At 41.3% G+C, this 18579-nt stretch overlaps 1 long non-coding RNA gene across 2 annotated transcripts in view; it reads left to right on the forward strand.

The window, feature by feature from the left end:
* The first annotated feature begins 4572 nt into the window (after window positions 1-4572).
* LOC114030623 overlaps window positions 4573-18579 on the forward strand; it is a 172893-nt gene continuing 158886 nt past the window's right edge. For both annotated transcript variants that reach the window (XR_003567644.1, XR_003567645.1), the window contains exon 1: window positions 4573-4752. This is a non-coding gene — a long non-coding RNA (uncharacterized LOC114030623). The remainder of the gene's footprint in view (window positions 4753-18579) is intronic.

The following is an 18579-nucleotide window of genomic DNA, read 5'->3' on the forward strand; positions in this document are numbered from 1 at the left end:
AGTTTGTTCTCCATTCCTGATGAAGACTGTAGAAGATCATTTCTCTTTGATGGATAGTGCTAGGCCTCTCATGTGATCTTTCAAAGTTCATAAAATTAGCCTCTGGTCAAGGCAAAGAGGAGAAAGAGACTCTTCTTGTGCAAGCCATTTGATTTCCTCTCAGGGGTTTGGTTAGACAACCTTCTCCTCTAAGCTGGCCTGCCACTTAAATGCTAGAATTCAAACTGGTTTGCCATTTTACATAAGTCTTTTATTTCATTTTACATCTCCTCAACCAATTATGACCCATTTCCTTTGTAGAGTCACATCACTTTATTTCATCCAGTTGGTTGAAGCACCAGACTTCTTCCCAACATCATTAACTAGGTTGTTAGCATTCAATATAATGCCTTTGATCACAGATTGTTTGCATATATGTGTTCTCACACGATTAGCTTTAAGTGGGGATGGTGAGTGATTAACTCAATAAACCTCCCTCCATCTTACATTAGGCTCCTTACAAACCTCCTTCCTAAGGTTAGAAATGATCCCAAATTTGGAAGTTGAGCTGAATCTACAGGTAAGGCTTGAACAACAGCCAAGCCAAATAAATATTTGTGGAATTGCTATTACTAAAAATAATAGTTTTTATGCACTCTTATTAGATGGCAATACTTTAAGGATGAAAGTGCTTTCCTCACAGCAACATTTTGAAGGGGGTATCTTCTTAGTTTGGGGTAGCTGGATGACTCAGTGGATAGAGCACTGGGCCTGGAGTGAGGAAGACCTGGATTCAAATCCAGCCTTAGACACTTATTAGCTGTGTGGCCCTGGAAAAGTCATTTAACCTCTATTTGCCTTAATCACCTGGGGAAGGAAATGGCAAACCACTCGTGTCTTTGCCAAGAAAACCCCATGGACAGTATGGTCCACGGGGTCATGAAGAGTGGGACATGACTGAATAATAACAGCCTTCTCAGAAGAGCTCAACTCTAGTTGATGTTCTGCTCAGTACAATCCAGAGTATTATTTGATAAGAGGTTTTAGACAAAAGTCGAGGTGAAGTCTAAGCAAGAGAGTTATGGGGAGGGAGAGGGATAAGAAAAATGTCAGAGATGAAGTGGCATTTAAATTGAGCTGTTTTTTGTTTCCACCATTAGAATTGAAGCTCCTTGATTATATGTGTATCCCCAGCAATTAGTACAGTGCCTGGTTCATAGCAAACACTTAATAAATGCTTGCTCTCTCCCTGTTTTAGTGAATTATTTTGACTGGAGGAGATTGCAATGAGTGTTGTTATGACTGGGAAAAATTATTTAGTGGTCAACTTTCTGGTTTTGCACTTCTCTGTACTGTGAGGCTGGTTGTCAGACCAGTTCATAACTAGGTCAAAACTCTTCCACACCCTTATCCCCCTTGAAATATATGGGGACAATCATTTAATAAGAAAGTTGGGAAAACTCATTATCATTAGCCCCAAACCCTCCCCTCTTCCTAAATTCTTCAACTTCCCTAACTTCCTGTCACGGGTACATACTCCAAGTTGCTCAGGTTTGAAACCTGAAAGGTTTCATCATTCTTGGCTTTCCACCTTCTCATTCCCTCCTCATATTTAATCTGTTGCCAAGGCCTGTTGTTTCCACCTTCAGTACATCTCTCCTGTAGGCCTGCTTCTCTCTTCTGACACTACCACCATTGGGAGGGAAGGCCTTCTATCACCTCATACCAAGACTTTTGCAAGAGCCTGCTGGTTGGTCTGCTTGAAGCAAGTCTTTCCCCATTCCAATCCATCTTCCTCACAGCTTATTTATTTATTTATTTATTTTTTGGTGAGGCAATTGGGGGTTAAGTGACTTTCCCAGAGTCACACAGTTAGTAAACCTCACAGCTTTCAAAATGACCTTCTTAAAGCACAGGTCTGATCATGTCACCTCCTCCCAACCCCACACCTCAATAAACCTGTGTCTCCCTATCAGGATTGAATATAAAATGTGCTTCACATTTAAAGTCCTTCAAACCCTACCCTTCCACCCCACTTTTCTAGTATTCTTACATTTGACATTTCTCCCCATAGTGTGTGATTCAGTGACCCTGACTTGTTCCTCACACAAGACACTCCATTTGACTCTGGGCATTTCACTGGCTGTCCACCATACCTGGAATGCTCTGCCTCCTCTTCTCTGCCTTCGGTCTTCCCTGGCTTCCTTCAAGTCCCAACTATAATTCTATTTTCTACAGAAAGATTTTCCAAATCCCTCTTAATTCTGGTGCTTTGTCTCTGTTGATTATTTCTAATTTATCCTTTAAATATCTTGTATGTAGAGTAGTTTGTATGTTGGCTCCTCCATCAGACTCTAAGCTCCTTGAGGGCAATCTTTTGCCTTTCTTTGTATATTTAGCTGTTAGCATAGTGCCTGTCCCATACCATGCTTAAATAGTTATTAAGTGAGTGACTGAATTAATGTTTGGGAGACAGGTTAATGGCACTAAATGAAACATGATATGAGATACTATTCAGAATTTTCCCAAAGGTATAGGGACCCTGGAAATACAGGACCCTCTCCTCCTCAAGTTAGTTGTTACTTCTCTACTTTTCTCTTTTTTCCTTTCATGGCTTCCATTATGTTCACTGTAATCAGATTTTTTTTTCAGATTCTACTTTGGTGAAAATGGTAGAGAATGTGGTCTGGTGTGGTGTGATGGTGTTGTATCCTGGCTCCACTAGGGATGGCTCTGTTAGTTTATTTGTCTCTTTATCTCTTTCAAAGGATATAAAAAAGAACTTTTCAATGGATCACTTACAGTTCAGCCATCATACATACACTCATTGATAAACAAAGATTATATTCTTGATTACTTCTCTGACTAAGCAGGTGACCTATTTGTAAAATGAGAGGAATAACTTCTGAAGGCTGGCCCTGGCCCCAAACTGTGCACATCAATCCTCAGCGACTGGAGAGGGGAAGGAAAGCAAGCTTCTCTACTTCCAGGGTGCTGTCCCTACCAGGTGGGGTGGAAAGAGCACTAGCTTTGGAATCAGAAGAGCTGACTTTGAGCCCTGGCTTTGACATTTGTTTATTGTCACCACGAGCAAATCACTTCACCCATCTAGGCCTCAGGTACTAATGGCATTTTAAAAATGAAAGTGCTGGACTAGCTTGATCTTGGATATTCTGGATCATACAGACTTAGAGCTGGAAGGGACTGCCGAGGTAATTTAGCTCTGCTGCTTCAGCTTTCTTACAGAGAAGGAAACTGAGGCCCTGAGACTGTAAGGGGATTTAGCTAAGGAAATAAATGGATTCAATTCCAGGTACTTTGATACCAAACATAAGCTCTTTCTAGAGCAACAAGGTGCAGCAGCATTTTCATTTTCCTGTAGTAAAATGGAAAGGGCTCAGATCTTAGGGGTCCCAGTGCTCTATAACCAGGGGCAGGTAACATCAGTTTCTCAATCTGTACAATTGGGGTAATTAATACTTGCATTACTCATCTCATGGAGATGATGGAGAGGAAGGCTCTTCTGTAAACTTATATATACTAAATAAATATGAATTATTAATATCTAAGATTCATATGTTCATAGATTTAGGCACAGAAAGGTTCTTAGAGGTTAACTAGCCTTTTTGACTTTACACGTGAGGAAGCCGAGATTCAGAGGTGAAGTAACGTGCCCAAGGTCAAAACTGGCATTTCAAACTCAGGTCCCCTGACTCCAAGTTCATTACTATTCCTACTTCACCAGGCTTCCTTTCTCCCTTCCAACTTTAAATCCCACGATCCCCCGATGCTCTCCAGTTCAACTCTTTCATTTTAGATGAGGAAACTGAGGCAAAGGCAGGGGAAGTGACTTATTGAGAGCTGACATTTATAGCAGTTGTTTGAAATGTATGCCTTCTGCACTCACTATCTTACTTGCTGTTCAAAACAAGCCGTGAGGTTGTATTTGCATACTGCAGGTAGAATAGCAAAGCCAAGACTAGCCTAGTATCTTGATTTCCAACCCACTGCTCTTTCCACCAGGCTAGGTCCCTTTTCTTGGTAGGGATCCTAAAACCTTCAGGCCCAAGGAATCTAAACCTGTCCAGGAAATGCACCGACCCCGCAGCACCCTCTTCCCGCTACCCTCCCCCATTAAAAAAAAAAAACACAAAACAAAACCCCGCGCACGTGTATCTGTATTCCTAGGGTCCCTTAAAGGGCCAGCAATGCCCTTCCCGCTAGTCTCGTCCGGGGCCGACGGCGCAGCGAGCGCACACCCAGGGAGACGCGCGTCCCCTCCCCCACACCATGTGGGCCCTCGCGCCGCAGCGGCCCATCCATCACTTCTCTCCCTTCTCCTCCCCGCTCGTCCCGCGGATCCTGGGACATGGGCCCCTGAGCGGGGGAGTGGAGGTGGGACGCCTGCTGCCTTCGCAGGGCCAGCCTCTCAGCGCCGGGCGCCCCGGGATGCACGCAGACTGGCCTCGTCGGGCGCGCGCGGCAGGGCAGCGGGGAGCAGGAGCCGCCGCCGCCGCCGCCGCGGCGTACAGAGGCTTCGCGAGCACTCGTGACGTCAGAGGGCCGCTCGCCAGCACAACGTTCCATTGAGGCGAGCGCGTGCGGCGGCCCGAGCACATGGGGGGAAAACGGGCTCGGGCGAGCTGCCTCGGAAACTGGAAGTGGGCGACCGTACCCCTCCGGACCCGTCGCTGCACCCCTTTTGGATCTACGCTCGGGAAGGGATTTTAGCCGCTCGATGACCTTTGGATACAGGGTCGGATTCACCCTCCAGTAAGTTGACATTTTTCTTAGACTTCTTGATACTCTCCAAGCCATTGCATTTCGGGTAGTGATGCGCAGTGAGTACTTTGACGAAACCAACGGGCTGACAATTTATTGTGTGTTTTTTGTCATGCATTTTTCCAGTGATGAGACTTTAAGGCTGCCATCGAGTTTGGATATCTCCGAGAACGTGTCACCGAGTGGCTAATGTCCAGATATAATGCTGGAGTTTTTGCACTTGGTCAGGGGTCTCCGAGCCAATCTCTGAAAATAGACTTAAAAACAAAAAAACACACCAAAAACGAAATCAGTGCCGCCTGGGGTCTCTGACCCTTGGATCCTGGTTTTATATTTTTCGGGTACATGCTCAGGCTGCTTTGGCTGTTTATTCCTCTTCGCCTCTAATCCTCCCGAGGTTTCCCTCCCCCACCAACCTGGCCTTGTTTAAGTTGTTTTCCGAATAGCAAGGTGGGTGTGGGGGGGGATAAAGGGAGAGATAAATTGATATCTAACAAACTTCCAGCGTTTTACTTTGGGTGTTTGAAACTTAACTTAATATTTTTGCTTTAATGGTGTGGACAGGAGGTTGAACTTGAGCCAGTTATGGTTTTTTTGGGGGGGAGGGGTTCGTTTTTGATTCAATTAGATTGATTTCCCTCGGCAAATATTTTATTTATGCAAGCATTTATGGTTAGGGTGTAGACTTACAGGAAGAGCAATCAGGGACTGCACGTGTGCTAATATCATAAATTAACCTTCCAGCAGTTCTGGAATATCACTATCTTGTTCAGTTGTACCAAGTGACTTCAGGCCAGAGACCTCGTCCCTTCTCTTCCCCTTCCCCTCCCCCTCCCCCTCCCCCTCCCCCTCCCCCTTCCCCTGAAAGGGTTGATGCACAGAGGAAAGCCAGTGTGGGGTGATCTAATTTATATTGCTGTTGGGGGCTTAGAGTCCCCCCCCACACCCCTCCCAGGGAGAGGTTTCCCATAGTCATCCCCACGTTCCCTAACTGTGGAGCTGAATTATTGAACTCTTAGACTGAAGTTGGGGAAAATCCGTGAAGAAATGCCCATGAAAGCTAGCTTCCAGTTTGGACTGTCCTCAGCAATGCAGCTCACTGATAATGTGGGTTGTTGGAGGCCTGATTAGCATTTTGGGGTTGACAAGTTTGGACTTGTTCACTTGTCAGTGCTTTGTGGTTATAGATAATCCTTCAGAAATTAGGAATAGAAAGAAGACTACATTTGTCATGGGGGTGAGTAGCGATGGATGGATGGATGGATGGGAGAAACTTTGGGAAAAAGGAATAATTTTAACATAGAGACCTGGATGAATCTCTGGCTTTGAATGGCAGACTAGCCTCTAATTAGCTTTATTTGGATGCAAAGTGTTTGAGCCACTGATAATAACTTCTTGGAGGTGAGAATATTATTTTATTTCTCCGTGTAAGAAATTGACTAGGACAAAGGCCATCGTTGTTGTACTTCTTTTGTAATGGACACATGAAGTAGAGAGGACAGTGTTATTAGGCATATTTACTTGCAAGAAGAGTTTAATTATTCTGGAGCTCTGGTCTGAGACTTGGTCCAGTGATGTTCTGTCTGCTTCTTTGACTTGGCCAGTGTTTCCTGTTGATTTTCACTGACACCATCTGGACTTGAGGAAAGCCAATCCAGAAAACAAAACAAAACAAACGGAAAAACAAAACAACAAAAACACCCCCTTTTTTTTCCTGTTGACTTCTTCCCTCTTTCCGACTTTTGCCTTTTTGTTTTCTCTCTCTTCTCTGTTCAGACACCCCAATGCCTTTTCTCTCTCCCCTTCCCTCTTTTCCCTCCTCCCAACACTGTACATTCCCAGGGCTAAACAGAGAATTATTGGTTGTGATTCTTCAAATTCTCATCCAGAGTACTGCTTTCTGGTGCCCTCTGTGATTAATGCCGTTGAAAACCAATTAGTTTTACATTGGCCCAAGCAGACCTCTTTTTCAGAGGTTTTCTATATTAGAGATTGCTCTTAGTGGCAAATGATTTCCTTAATTTTGAGGACTAGGAACCTGCAGGAAATTAGCATAGTAAGATTGATTTAACAATGAACTAATAAACCAGTCATCAAGTGGACCTCAGAAGAGGTGAGAAAACATTCTTTGCCGATTTGGGGGAGGTTGTGGGTATGGAACATGGCATATACTACTGTCAGACCTAGTAGAAGTCTTGGTTAGCTTAGTTGAACTGTTTTTTTCCTCTCTTAAAAAAAGTCTTTGTTACAAGAAATGGCCTTCTGGGTTAGAGAAGAGGGAGGAAGATATTTGGAAATTTAAAGTGATATGGAAAATAATAACAATGAAAAAAACAAACTGGTAATTGTACCTATCCCCTTCCCTCCCACCTATTTTTCTGAAGTTATGATGTCCTTGGTTTGGTTTTTTTTTTTTCTGATTCTTTAAGTTTGGATTGATGGCCAAGCTTGTCTTTGTATGTTAGAAAGATGTGTAGATGAAGAGTGTGTTTCTGGGCTTAGTGGGTTTGTTGCCTGGTTCTCTCTGTGCAGGTATTTTTAGCAGTTACACATGCACTTGCACGGAGGGGCTGGAGACCTTTGGCTTTCTGTTTCATGGCCAGATTTATCAGTACTGTTGACCTTTCCTCGGGACCACAGACTAGCCTTTAACTCCATCTAGGAAATTGCAGAGCTTTCTTTCCAGGCCGTCCCAGAGAACAGTCTTCCATCTGCTGTGTCTGAAAGGGGTCTTTTTTTGGCACTTCTGTGGTTTGTGCTTCTGCCAAATAGGCTTAAGAGGGAAAGGAGACCCTTCCTTGGCTCCATTGGGCCAATTAAGTGAAGGGGAGGAAAAATGTATTCCTTCTGCACCAAAAAGAGATTTTTCAGCATCATCTCCTCCCTCCCTCACCCAGCCTTATGCTCTGGCACAAAGAGAAAACATACATCTTGCATTAAGAAGCCACATGGCCTGCTTTTAGGCATTTCCCTTCTTTTTTGTGGGAGGCCGGTGAACAATGGGAATAAGAAGCCTTTGCATGGGAGGCTGTGTCGGACACAGGAACTGCTTCCCCATAGCTTTTGCAGAGCCAATGGGCTTGGGAAAAGAAAAGCATTCTGTGCTTGTCGAATATGGTTTTGTTCTTCTGGGAGCCTGGAAAGTCTTGGGCCCTGGCCAATTATCTGGGATGAAAGGAGGAGGCCCATTGATTGAGCAGGAGAGAGAGAGAGTTCATTTTCAGAATGAAACAGTGAGAGATCATCTCTCACTGTATTAGGGAGATCCAGTTTGGAAAGAGGCAGCATTGCAAAGAGGAAACAACCTTGATCTTGAAGCCAAGTGACCTTGAGTGTGCAGGTCTCTTAACACCTTAATCCCTGTGACCCTGGATGAAGTCATAACCTTCATAAGACTCAGCTTCTTCATTATTGTAAGAAAAGCCTTTGGTAAACTGTAGAGTTCTATGTAAATATAAGCAGTGTTTTCAGATACAGTTTGATATAGCTGCTTAAATTGTTGAATTTAGAATCCGGAAGACCTGAGTTCAAATTCTGCCTCTAGTACTTCATAGCTATGTGACCCTGGGCAAGTCATTTAAGCCTATGTCTTTCTTTTATGTAAAATGAGAATAATGATACCTTCAACAGCTACCTCACAGTGCTTATGTGGGGCTGAGTTTATTAAATGCTTGGCCAATTTAAAAGTGTTATGCAAATTTTTATTATTAGCCCCATTTTCTTGTGTTTATTTAACAGTAAGGGCATTCACAAAATCTGTGCTGTTTATAAGTTTGGGTGCTGTTCATTTTGTTTCTTTTCCAGATTTCAGTGTTCTCTTGATTTCTCTTGTGCAGAACTGAAGCTTTTTGGTGGGGGGGGGAAGAGGGGTGGAGATGGGTGATGGTGGTGTTAAACACCTTTGACCAAGGTCTTTTCCTGCTCTGACAATTTATTAACTCTTCTGCACCTTGGTTTTAGCATTTACTTATTAGCAAATGGGATAACTAAATAAAGCTGGTTATGGCCCTTTCTTAAACCCCTCACTGTTTTATGGGTGAGGAATGAATAATCATAGGAGTCTTTAAGGGTTATTCAGGCTATCTTGTCCTTCTTACTGCTGTCTCCCCTTCTCTGTTAGAAACACTGACTTCCCTAAAGCAGTCTTTGAAACAGTTTGTTTTTATTTGGTTTTAAAATAGTCAACTGTGTTGAGTTTCTCAAGGATCTAGGCCCTAGCATCGACAGGTGATGACCCTCAGTTTTCCCTGGGCTGTCTTGTCTTCAGATAAACAAGGTAACAGTGCTGCTCCCTCTTTGTTGTACTGAAGACCTCCATTTCTTTTTTGGAAGGCAGTCAGTTAAGAACTCTGCAGTCAGCCGAACTCTCCTCGATGCTCTCTTCTCTCTAGGTTTTCCGGAGGCTAATCTCACCCTTCCTACCTATTTCACCCAATCTTTCTCAAGCCTCTTTTGCTGGATCTTTATCCACATCACACCCCTTAACTGTGGGTATCCCACAGGACTCTATCCTAAGCCATCTTCTCCCTCTATTCAGTTTCACTTGGTGAGCTCATCAGCACTTAGAATCAATTATTTCTATGCTGATGATTCTCACATCTACTTTACTTATTCATCCCTAACTTCTCTGCTGACCTCCAGTCTTGAATCTTCTGTTGCCCACTGGACATCTTAAATTCAACATGTTCAAAACCGAACTCCTTATTTCTCCATCCCCAGCTCTAAAATCCCCGTCTTTCCAAACTTTCCTGTTACTGACAAGAGCACCACTACCCATCCTTCCCAGTCTCAAAACTTAGGTGTTATCTTGACCCTTTCTTTCTCTTTCTCTCTCTCTCCCTCTCCCCTCTCTTTCCTCTCCTTCTCTGCTTCCCTCCCTCTCACCTTTTCCTCCTTCCCCCCATTAATCTCTTGCCAAGGTTTGTCAACTTTAACTTTGTAACATCCCCCTCCCCCCTTCTCCTGTGACACTGCCACCACTCTGATGAAGGCCCTGATTACCTCATTCTTGGGCTATTGCAACAGTCTGCTGATTGGTCTGTCTGCCACAAGTCTGTCCCCACTCCAGTCTCCATCCACACGGCTGCCAAAGTGACTCTCCATGTCACCCCTATGCTCAGTAAATTTCAGTGTGTCTCTCTCACCTCTAGGATCAATATAAAACCCTCTGTTTGGCATTCACATCCCTCTATAACCTGCCCTTCCATCCCACTTTTCCAATCTTCTTACACCTTGTATCCCTCCCCAGTCACACCAGACTCCTTGCTCTCCGTGGCACAAGACAGACCCTCCATCTCCTGACTGGGCATTTTCACTGGCTGGCCCTCCAGGCTCTCCCTTCATCTCCACCTTCTGGCCTCCCTGGCTTCTTTTAACATCTCACCTTCCACAGGAAGCCTTTCCTGATGTTAATTTTAGTGCCGTTCCTCTGCTGATTATCTCCAAATTGTCTTGTATAAAGCTTGTGTTTGTACATGGTGGTTTGCGTGTTGTCTCTCCCATCAGACTAAGAGCCCCTCGAGAGTAGTATTTGTCTTTTGTCTTTCTTTGTGCCCCCAGTACTGAGCACAGTGTCTGCTTCGTAGTAAAATACTTGATAAATGTTCATTGACTGACCTCATCTCAGCACCTGATTCAGTTTTAACTAAGGTTGTTGAACTAAATAATTTTCCAATTCCAGTTACTGTGTATTTGAGAGGACTAGGTTGATACATTAGTGATGAATTATTTATGGATGGACTTGAACTTATTACTTAAGGAGTTTGAAATTTAATTCACACCCTTCCCCTCCCCATACCCCTCAAGCCATGAAAGGATTTTGATCATAAGAGTGACTTGACCAGATCTGAGCCTAAGGAAATTTAATTAGGAAATGATATAAAGAAGAACCTATGATAACTGTCTTCTTCTGCCACAAGAACTTAACCCATAGCAGTCATACCCACTCTGTGTCCAGGGTTGAGGAAAGGGAATATGTTCTTTTCTTGAAGTGGACTTTATCTTGGAGATATAGGACGGTGCAGTGGAAAGAGTGCTGATTCAGGAAATCAGAGGACTTGGGTGCAAACCCCACTTCCATCACTTAACATTCATGTGACCCTTTGAACATTTATTAAATACCTACTATGTACCACTCACAGTACTAACCACATTACACATACTTTATCTCTTTTGATCCTCTGGGTGGGGAGGTAGGTGCTATTATTTTGCTATTATTTTCCCCATTTTGCAGTTGAGGAAACTGAGGCAAACAGAGGTTAAGTGACTGCCTATGGAGGGTCTGAGACTGGATATGAACTTGGCTTCTTGACTCCAAACAGTACTGTATCCACTTCACCAGCTGGCTTCCTGAGGGTGAAGCTGACTCCTTAGGCCTGTTTCTTCATTGGCACAACGGATAAGGTTGAACTGGATGGTTTCTGAGGTCACTTTCAGCTATAGAGCTGTGATTCTATAATCTTTGATGTGAACTCTGATGGGACAAGTTTATTTTGATTCAGCAAGCATTTGTTTAAATATTAGCTGAGGCACTGGGGATACCCAGACAAAATGAAGGACGTTCCTCACCTCAGGGGCATAAAACAGGTGCATAGATAAGTTAACAACTAAGGAACTTCTAGTTGAAGGTAGCGCCTGAATTGAACTTTGAAGAGAGCTAAGAGTTTTAAGAGGCAGAAGTGAATATGTTCCAGGCATGGGGAGACAACCTATGGAAAGGCATGGAGATGGGAAAATGTGATGTCACATTTCAAGAATAACAAATAGGCCAGTTGGGCCAGAATGGAATAATGTGAAATACCTTTACACGTTACTGGGTGCCATTTTTTCCATCTATTCTGTCTTTTCTTTCTTTGTTACCAGTCTGGGCCCCTAGCCTTTCTTAGGGGCAGACCCTCTCAGTACATACCCTAGCAGTTACTATCCTATTGACATCCGAAATCCTTGGCTGATTTCTGTGGCTGGTCCACTGAATTGCCTTGGGCATGCTTCTTTAAGAACCTAATCCTTCTTGACCTGGTCCTGGTAATTTACTCTTTTTCGTGGAGTATAAGCACCTGCTACTGATAAAAACAATAGCACCTACTTCCCTAGGTTGTTGGGAGGATCAAACAAGGTAATATTTGTAAAGCATTTTGCAAACCTTAAAGAGCTATGTAAGTGCTAGCTATTATTGTGACTGTTATTACTATTGTTATTATTGTTATAACATTTTTTTTCTGGAGCTTAATTGTAAATACCGAGGGCAAGGGAAGGGGCCCAAAACTGTAAGAGGCTTTTGAGGCAGTTATCCCCTCTATGACATCTGTGACAGATGACAGAAAGACCTCCAATGAAGGGGATCCCATTTCTACTTTGGTTGGCTCTAGTAATTTGGAAGTTTTTCCTTCGTCCAGCTGAATTCTGATCTTTTATTAAGCTCCTAGTTTCTTTTTGTTTTTATCCTGGATTTAAGCACCCCCTCCCCCCCATACCTAGTAGAACACAAAAAGAGGATTCTGTATGAGATTTTGAATCTAACTCATATAATGAATGATTCCTTGGGGGGAAAATAGCTTGCTTTCAAAACTGTCCTGCTTGACTGTGCTTCCTTCTAATTTATAATTGTATTGATAATGTTGAAGCACTAGGTTTTCTTTAGGCTAACATTTTGGAAGGTAGAAAAATTTTGTACATAGCAATGTTCAAGGTGATGTAATGCCAACACATGCATATATATTATATATTTTATATATATGTGTAGATAAAAAAAAAGTCTGTTTTTGGACTCTGCCTCAGGGAATTTGATGATCTGGGCGCTGAAAAGAGTTTGTCATAATGTGGTCTCATCTTGGGATCCTTCCAAGTGGAACCTCCAGTCATAGAATCATACTGTGTTTCAGTGAATGAAAAAAATCACTTTTCAAATGCTCACCATGTACCAGGCATTGTGTTAAGAGTTGAAGATATACAAACTAGCAAGCAGGACAGTCCTCTGCCCTCCGGGGTTTGGGAATGGCCAGGAAGTAGAGGGATGGTTCCAATCAATGGAAAAGAAACTGCATTTGAAATCAGAGGAGTCAAATACCAGTCTTGCCTATTGATGGATTCCTGTGTGATCTTTCTCAGGTCCCTTAACCTCAAATGAGGGCATTGTACTAGGCAGCCTTTAAGGTCCTCTTCCAGCTCTAAATCTGTGGTTCTGATCCCAGAGATGGATTGGACCTTAGATTCCATCTGGTTCAACTCATATCTGATCAAGAATTCCTTTCACAGCCTCTTTGCTTAAAACCCTTGAGTGCTGGAAACTCACCTCTTCACCCCAATTCAACCCATTGGATCTTTTGACAGTGCTAATTAGAAGACCTTATTTTGAACTGAAATAATCTTGTTCCTCCTTATGACCCCTGGGACCAAACAGAAGCAAAGTAATCTCTTATCCTTAGCAGTCCTCTTATTTGGAAATTGCCACCTTGTCATCTCTTGAGGCTGTGTTTCTCCAGGGTAAATGGCCGGAGTTCCTTAGATTCAGCCTTCTTTATTTTGCTTGATGGGCCCTTTACCTTTCTGGTGATTCTCCTAAAAACATACTAAAGGTTATCAGGGTTCCTTTTATACTTTCTAGGTACATAGCCTGAGGGTGTCTTTCAGGACCTTGTTAAGTCGGCATCAGTTTGCAGAAGAACAAATGGGGGATTATTTTAAACTTCCTTTCATTAAAGCATAAGAAATATGTTTGTATTAGGGTTGTTAGACTGATATGTCACTGGCTTGACTTGTACTCTGTCTCAAAAGGTATTTGTGAGTAAAGGACATCCAACAATGTGGTGGAAGGGAAATTGTATTTGGGGTTATTCCACCATCTGAAGAGCATGGCAAACTGAATCATGGGTTTCTCTCTGACAAAGGGTCTTCCTGATAGGTATACCCTGTTTGAATATTTTGCTTTCCTTAACTCTGGTTTGTGAGAGTTATTGTGACAGACAGGTAGAAGGGCCCTCTAGGAAAGTTGGGAAGAGCTGGATTCTCAATTTGTCTTGACAGAAACACTTAGCTTTGTGATCACGGGCAAGCCAAGCCCTACCCTATACCCTTTCAGTATTGAAGAAGCTAATTCTCTCAGACTGTAAGTTCCTGGCCCTGCTCAGGGAGGCAGGTTCTGTCCTGCAAGTTCCATACACTTAAGAAATTTTGGGTTCAGAAAAACCCTAGCGTATATGTTTGAAGAGGTCATAATATAATTTTAGTAATAGCTGATATTTCCATAGCAATTTAAAAGTTAGCAAAGCCGTTTCCATTTGTTGTGTTAATTATAATATCTATCATCTGTATTGGGTATCTTCTCTAGGCCTCCTGACCTCAAATCCAGTGGGCTTGTCCACTTGAGTATACGATATCCAGCCTACCCCCACCCTCTGTAGCTTTGTTTTCTGGATCCTTTCTGGCCTTATAGAAGGAAGTGAGAATTATAGCAGCTTAGACCTAGAAGGAGACAGCTCATAGAGATGGATGAAGGGGCTTCCACTCAAGGTGTGCCACCCGTTATTGGCAGAGCCTGGATTAGTCAGTCAGTCACCATATATTTTTTAAGTGCTTACTATTGTGCTAGGCACTCTACAAAGCACTGCAGTTACAATACACAAAGTGGGGGGAAACCTACCTCCCTGTTGGTCCAGGAAGAGATGGCGGAGGGCACTAGACTTCTTGCAGAAAGTGGGATGTGTGTGAGCTGGCTTTTGAAGGAAGCCAGGGAAGTGAAAAGGCTGATGGGAGGGGCAAAGCATCCCAAGCTCGGGAGGCATCCTATGAAAAGGATAGTGAGATTAGGGACAGGAGTGAAAATGAAGTGGATTGGGTACTGGACAAGCCTTAGGACTGAGTTTCAATCCAGTGTCTTGTTACTCAGTGTGTTAGGTCTTATCTTTTTGGATATAACCTCCAGATATAGTCTCCTTGGTAGCTGGTAAGGATAGCAATCATGGGATTTCCAGTCATGAGACCTTAATAGTCAGACTTAACACCCTGTGGAAAGTGAGACCCAGAAAGCTTAAATGACATGCCCCAGGTCAGAAAGTGTTGCCTTCAAATATTTGAAAGAATTGTCCTGTGCAAAAGAGACTTGACTTGTTCTGCTCAGTCTCAGAGGTCAGTGTTAGGACCAGGGAGTGGTAATTAAAAGGAAACTTTTAGAAAGAATCCAATAAATATTTTAAAAAGAGTTTTATTAATATTTTTTGTTTTTACATCCTACTTATTCCAGAGCCACACCTCCTCAACACCTTTACTGTTGATCTCCATTGTAACAAAGAAATAATAGCTAAGTTAAATTCAAAATCTGGCAATGTAAGCCGCCTTCCTCCCTTGTAGTCCTCTACCATTTCATACTCTGTTGAAAGAAGCATATATTGATTCGGTATAAGGAAACTAAGTATTTCACAGTAATTAAAGCTATACAAAAATGGAATGCTACCTTCCAATCAGGAGGAATGAGTTTCCCTCTCAGTGGCAGTGTTCAGGCAGCAGCTGGGTAACCACTTGCTGGGAGACGATATAGAGATTTCTGGTTCATTAGGTAATGGACGGGAAAGAGGGAATAAACATTTATAAAGTACCACTATATTGAGTGCTTCTTACAAATATTTCATTTGTTACTTATAATAATGATCAAGTAGGTGCTATTATCTTTACAGTTGAGGAAACTGAGAGAAACAGGTTAAATGACTTACCCAGAGTGACACATTTAATGAGTGTCTGAGGTTAGACTTGAACTCAGTTCTTCCTGATTTTCCAGTCCCAGATGCTTCTAATTTATCAACTCTGAGATTCCTTAACCTGGAAGTTGAAATCCCTGTGGCAGATCCCTTTCTATAGAAATCTCAGTGCTATTAGACAAAAAGATTTTTAAGACCCAGCTAATTCCTCCACTTAGCCTTATATTTAATGCAGCCAGATTCCAGTAAAACATGTAATTTTTGGATAACACATAATTTTAGACATCATAGCTTGTTGTAATGGGATTCAATTTTCCACTTTTAAGTAATTCGTGGATGGTTATAGCTGGAAGGGACCTGGGAGATTATAGTCCAACCCTCTCATTTTACAAATGATGATAATAAGAATAGTAGTATGATAATGTTACATTTTTATAGCAAATTTTGCTTTGACCAGGTTGTAGGGATGTGATCCATTCTTATGGAAAGGTAGTGTTAGATTCAGAGTTAAACTGTGAGCTGGAATTAAATTAAAAATTAATGATACTACTACTACTACTACTACTACTACGTGATAGCCAACATTTATATAGGTCTCTAAAGTTTGCAAAACACTTCATATATGCTATCTCCTGTGATCATCCTCATAACTCTGTGAGGAAAATGCTTTTATTAGTTCTATTTTATAGATCAGATTTTTTTTTAGTTATTTCCCAATTTCATGTAAAAATATTTTAGCAATCATTTAAAAACAATTTTTTACTCCAGATTATCTTTCTCCCTCCTGCCCCTCTCCCTTCCCAGTTGAGAAAGCAAGCACTTTGATTTCAATTATACGTGTGAGGTTACACCAAACATATTTCCATATTAGCCATGTTGTAAGAGAAAACACAAACAAAATAAAACAATAAAAATAAAGTTGAAAAAAGTGTGCTTCAATCAGCATCATCAGTTCTCTCTCTGGAGGTAGATGACATTTTTCATAATAGGTCTTTTGGAATTGTTTTGATCAAGGTAGCTAAGTCTTTCACAGTTGATCATCCTTAGAAAACTGTTCTAACTGTATACATAATCTGGTTCTGCTCACTTCACTTTGCTTGAGTTCATACAAATCTTCCCAGGTTTCTCTGAAACCATCTTGCTTGTCATTTCTTACAGAGCATGATAGTATTCCATCATAATCACATACCGCAACTTGTTTAGCCATTCCCCAGTTGATGGGCATCCCCATGATTTCCAATTCTTTGCCACCACAAAAAGAGTTGCTATAAATATTTTTATACAAATAGATCCTTTTCCCTTTTCTTTGATCACTTTGGGATACAGACCGATTGGTAATATTGCTGAGTCAAAGGGTATACACAGTTTCATAGTCCTTTGGGCATAGTTCCAAATTGTTCTCCACAGTGGTTGGACTAGGTCACAACTCCACCAACACAGTGCCTTAGTTTACCAATTTTTCCACATTCCCTCTAGCGTTTGTCATTTTCCTTTTCTGTCTCATAAGCCAATCTGAAAGGATGGGGTGGTATTTGCATATCTCTAATCATTAGTGATTTAGAACATTTTTTCATGTGACTATTGGTAACTTTGATTTCTTCTTCTAAAAACTGTTCATATCCTTTGACCATTTATCAACTAGGGAATGGCTCTTATTTTTATAAATTTGTCTCACTTCCCCATATAGATGAGAAATGAGGCCTTTATCAGAGAAACTTGTTGCAGATCCTATTCCCCCCATTTCCTGTTTTCCTTCTAATTTTGGGTGCATTAGTTTTGTTTGTGTAAAAGCCTTTTGATTTCATGTAATTAAAATTATTTATTTTACTTCCTGTAATCTCCATCTCTTGTTTGGTCATCAGCTCTTCCTTTATCTTACAGGTACATTTTTCCATGTTCCTCTGGTTTACTTATAATACCACCTTTTATGTCTAAATCATTTATCCATTTTGACCTTATTTTGGTATATGGTGTGAGATGTTGAATTAGGCCTAGTTTCTGCCAAACTGTTTTCCAGTTTTCCCAGCAATTTTTGTCAGATGTTGAGTTTTTACCCCAAATGCTTAGATCTTTGGGTTTATCAAATACTAAATTACTATATGACTGTATATTATGTACCTAATCTATTGCACTGATCTGTTTCTTAGCCAGTACCATATTTTGATGATTATCACTTTGTATCACTATATTTAGTTTGAAATCTGGAACTGCTAGGTCACCTTCCTTAGCATTTTTTTTCTCTTGATATTCTTGATTGTTTTTCCAGATGAGTTTTGTTACTATTTTTTCTGACTCTATAAAATAATTCTTTTGGTAGTTTAAATTAGGTAGGATTGTCATTTCTATTATATTGGTTCAGCCTACCCGTGAGCAATTGATATTTCTCCAGTTGTTTAAATCACTCTCTTTTTGTGTGAAAGATGTTTTGTAATTGTGTTCATGTAATCCCTATGTTTGTCTTGGCAGGCAGACTGCCAAGTATTTTATATTGTCTGCGGTTATTTTAAATGGAATTTCTTTCTATCGTAGCTTGCTGGGTTTTGTTGATAGTATATAGAAACGCCAATGATTTATGTGGGTTTATTTTATATCCTGCTACTTTCCTGAAGTTCATTGTTGCAACTAGTTTTTTTGTTGATTCTCTAGGGTTCTGTAAGTATAGCATCATATCATCTGCAAAGAGTGATAGTTTTGTTTCCTCATGGCCCATTTTTATTCCTTCATTTTCTTTTTCTTATCTTATTGCTATACCTAGCATTTCTATTGAATAATAATGATGATAATGGACATCCTTATTTCACATCTGATCTTACTGGGAAGGCTTCGAGTTTATCCCCATTATAGATGCTTACTGCTTGTCATTCTAAGAAAGGCTCTATTGACTCCTTTGCTTTCTATAGTTTTTAACAGGAATGAGTGTTGTATTTTGTTGAAGACTTTTTTTGCATTTATTGATGTAATCATGTCATTTTTGTTATTGTTATTGATTTGGCCAGTTATCCTGATAGTTTTCCTAACATTGAACCAGCCCTGAATTCCTGGAATAAATCTCACCTGGTTGTAGTATATGACCTTTGTGATAAATTGCTATAGTCTTCCTGTTATTTAAAATTTTTGCATTGATATTCAT

Source organism: Vombatus ursinus, unplaced genomic scaffold (assembly GCF_900497805.2).
Source record: "Vombatus ursinus unplaced genomic scaffold, bare-nosed wombat genome assembly UNPS02014973.1, whole genome shotgun sequence".
Taxonomy (NCBI): domain Eukaryota; kingdom Metazoa; phylum Chordata; class Mammalia; order Diprotodontia; family Vombatidae; genus Vombatus; species Vombatus ursinus.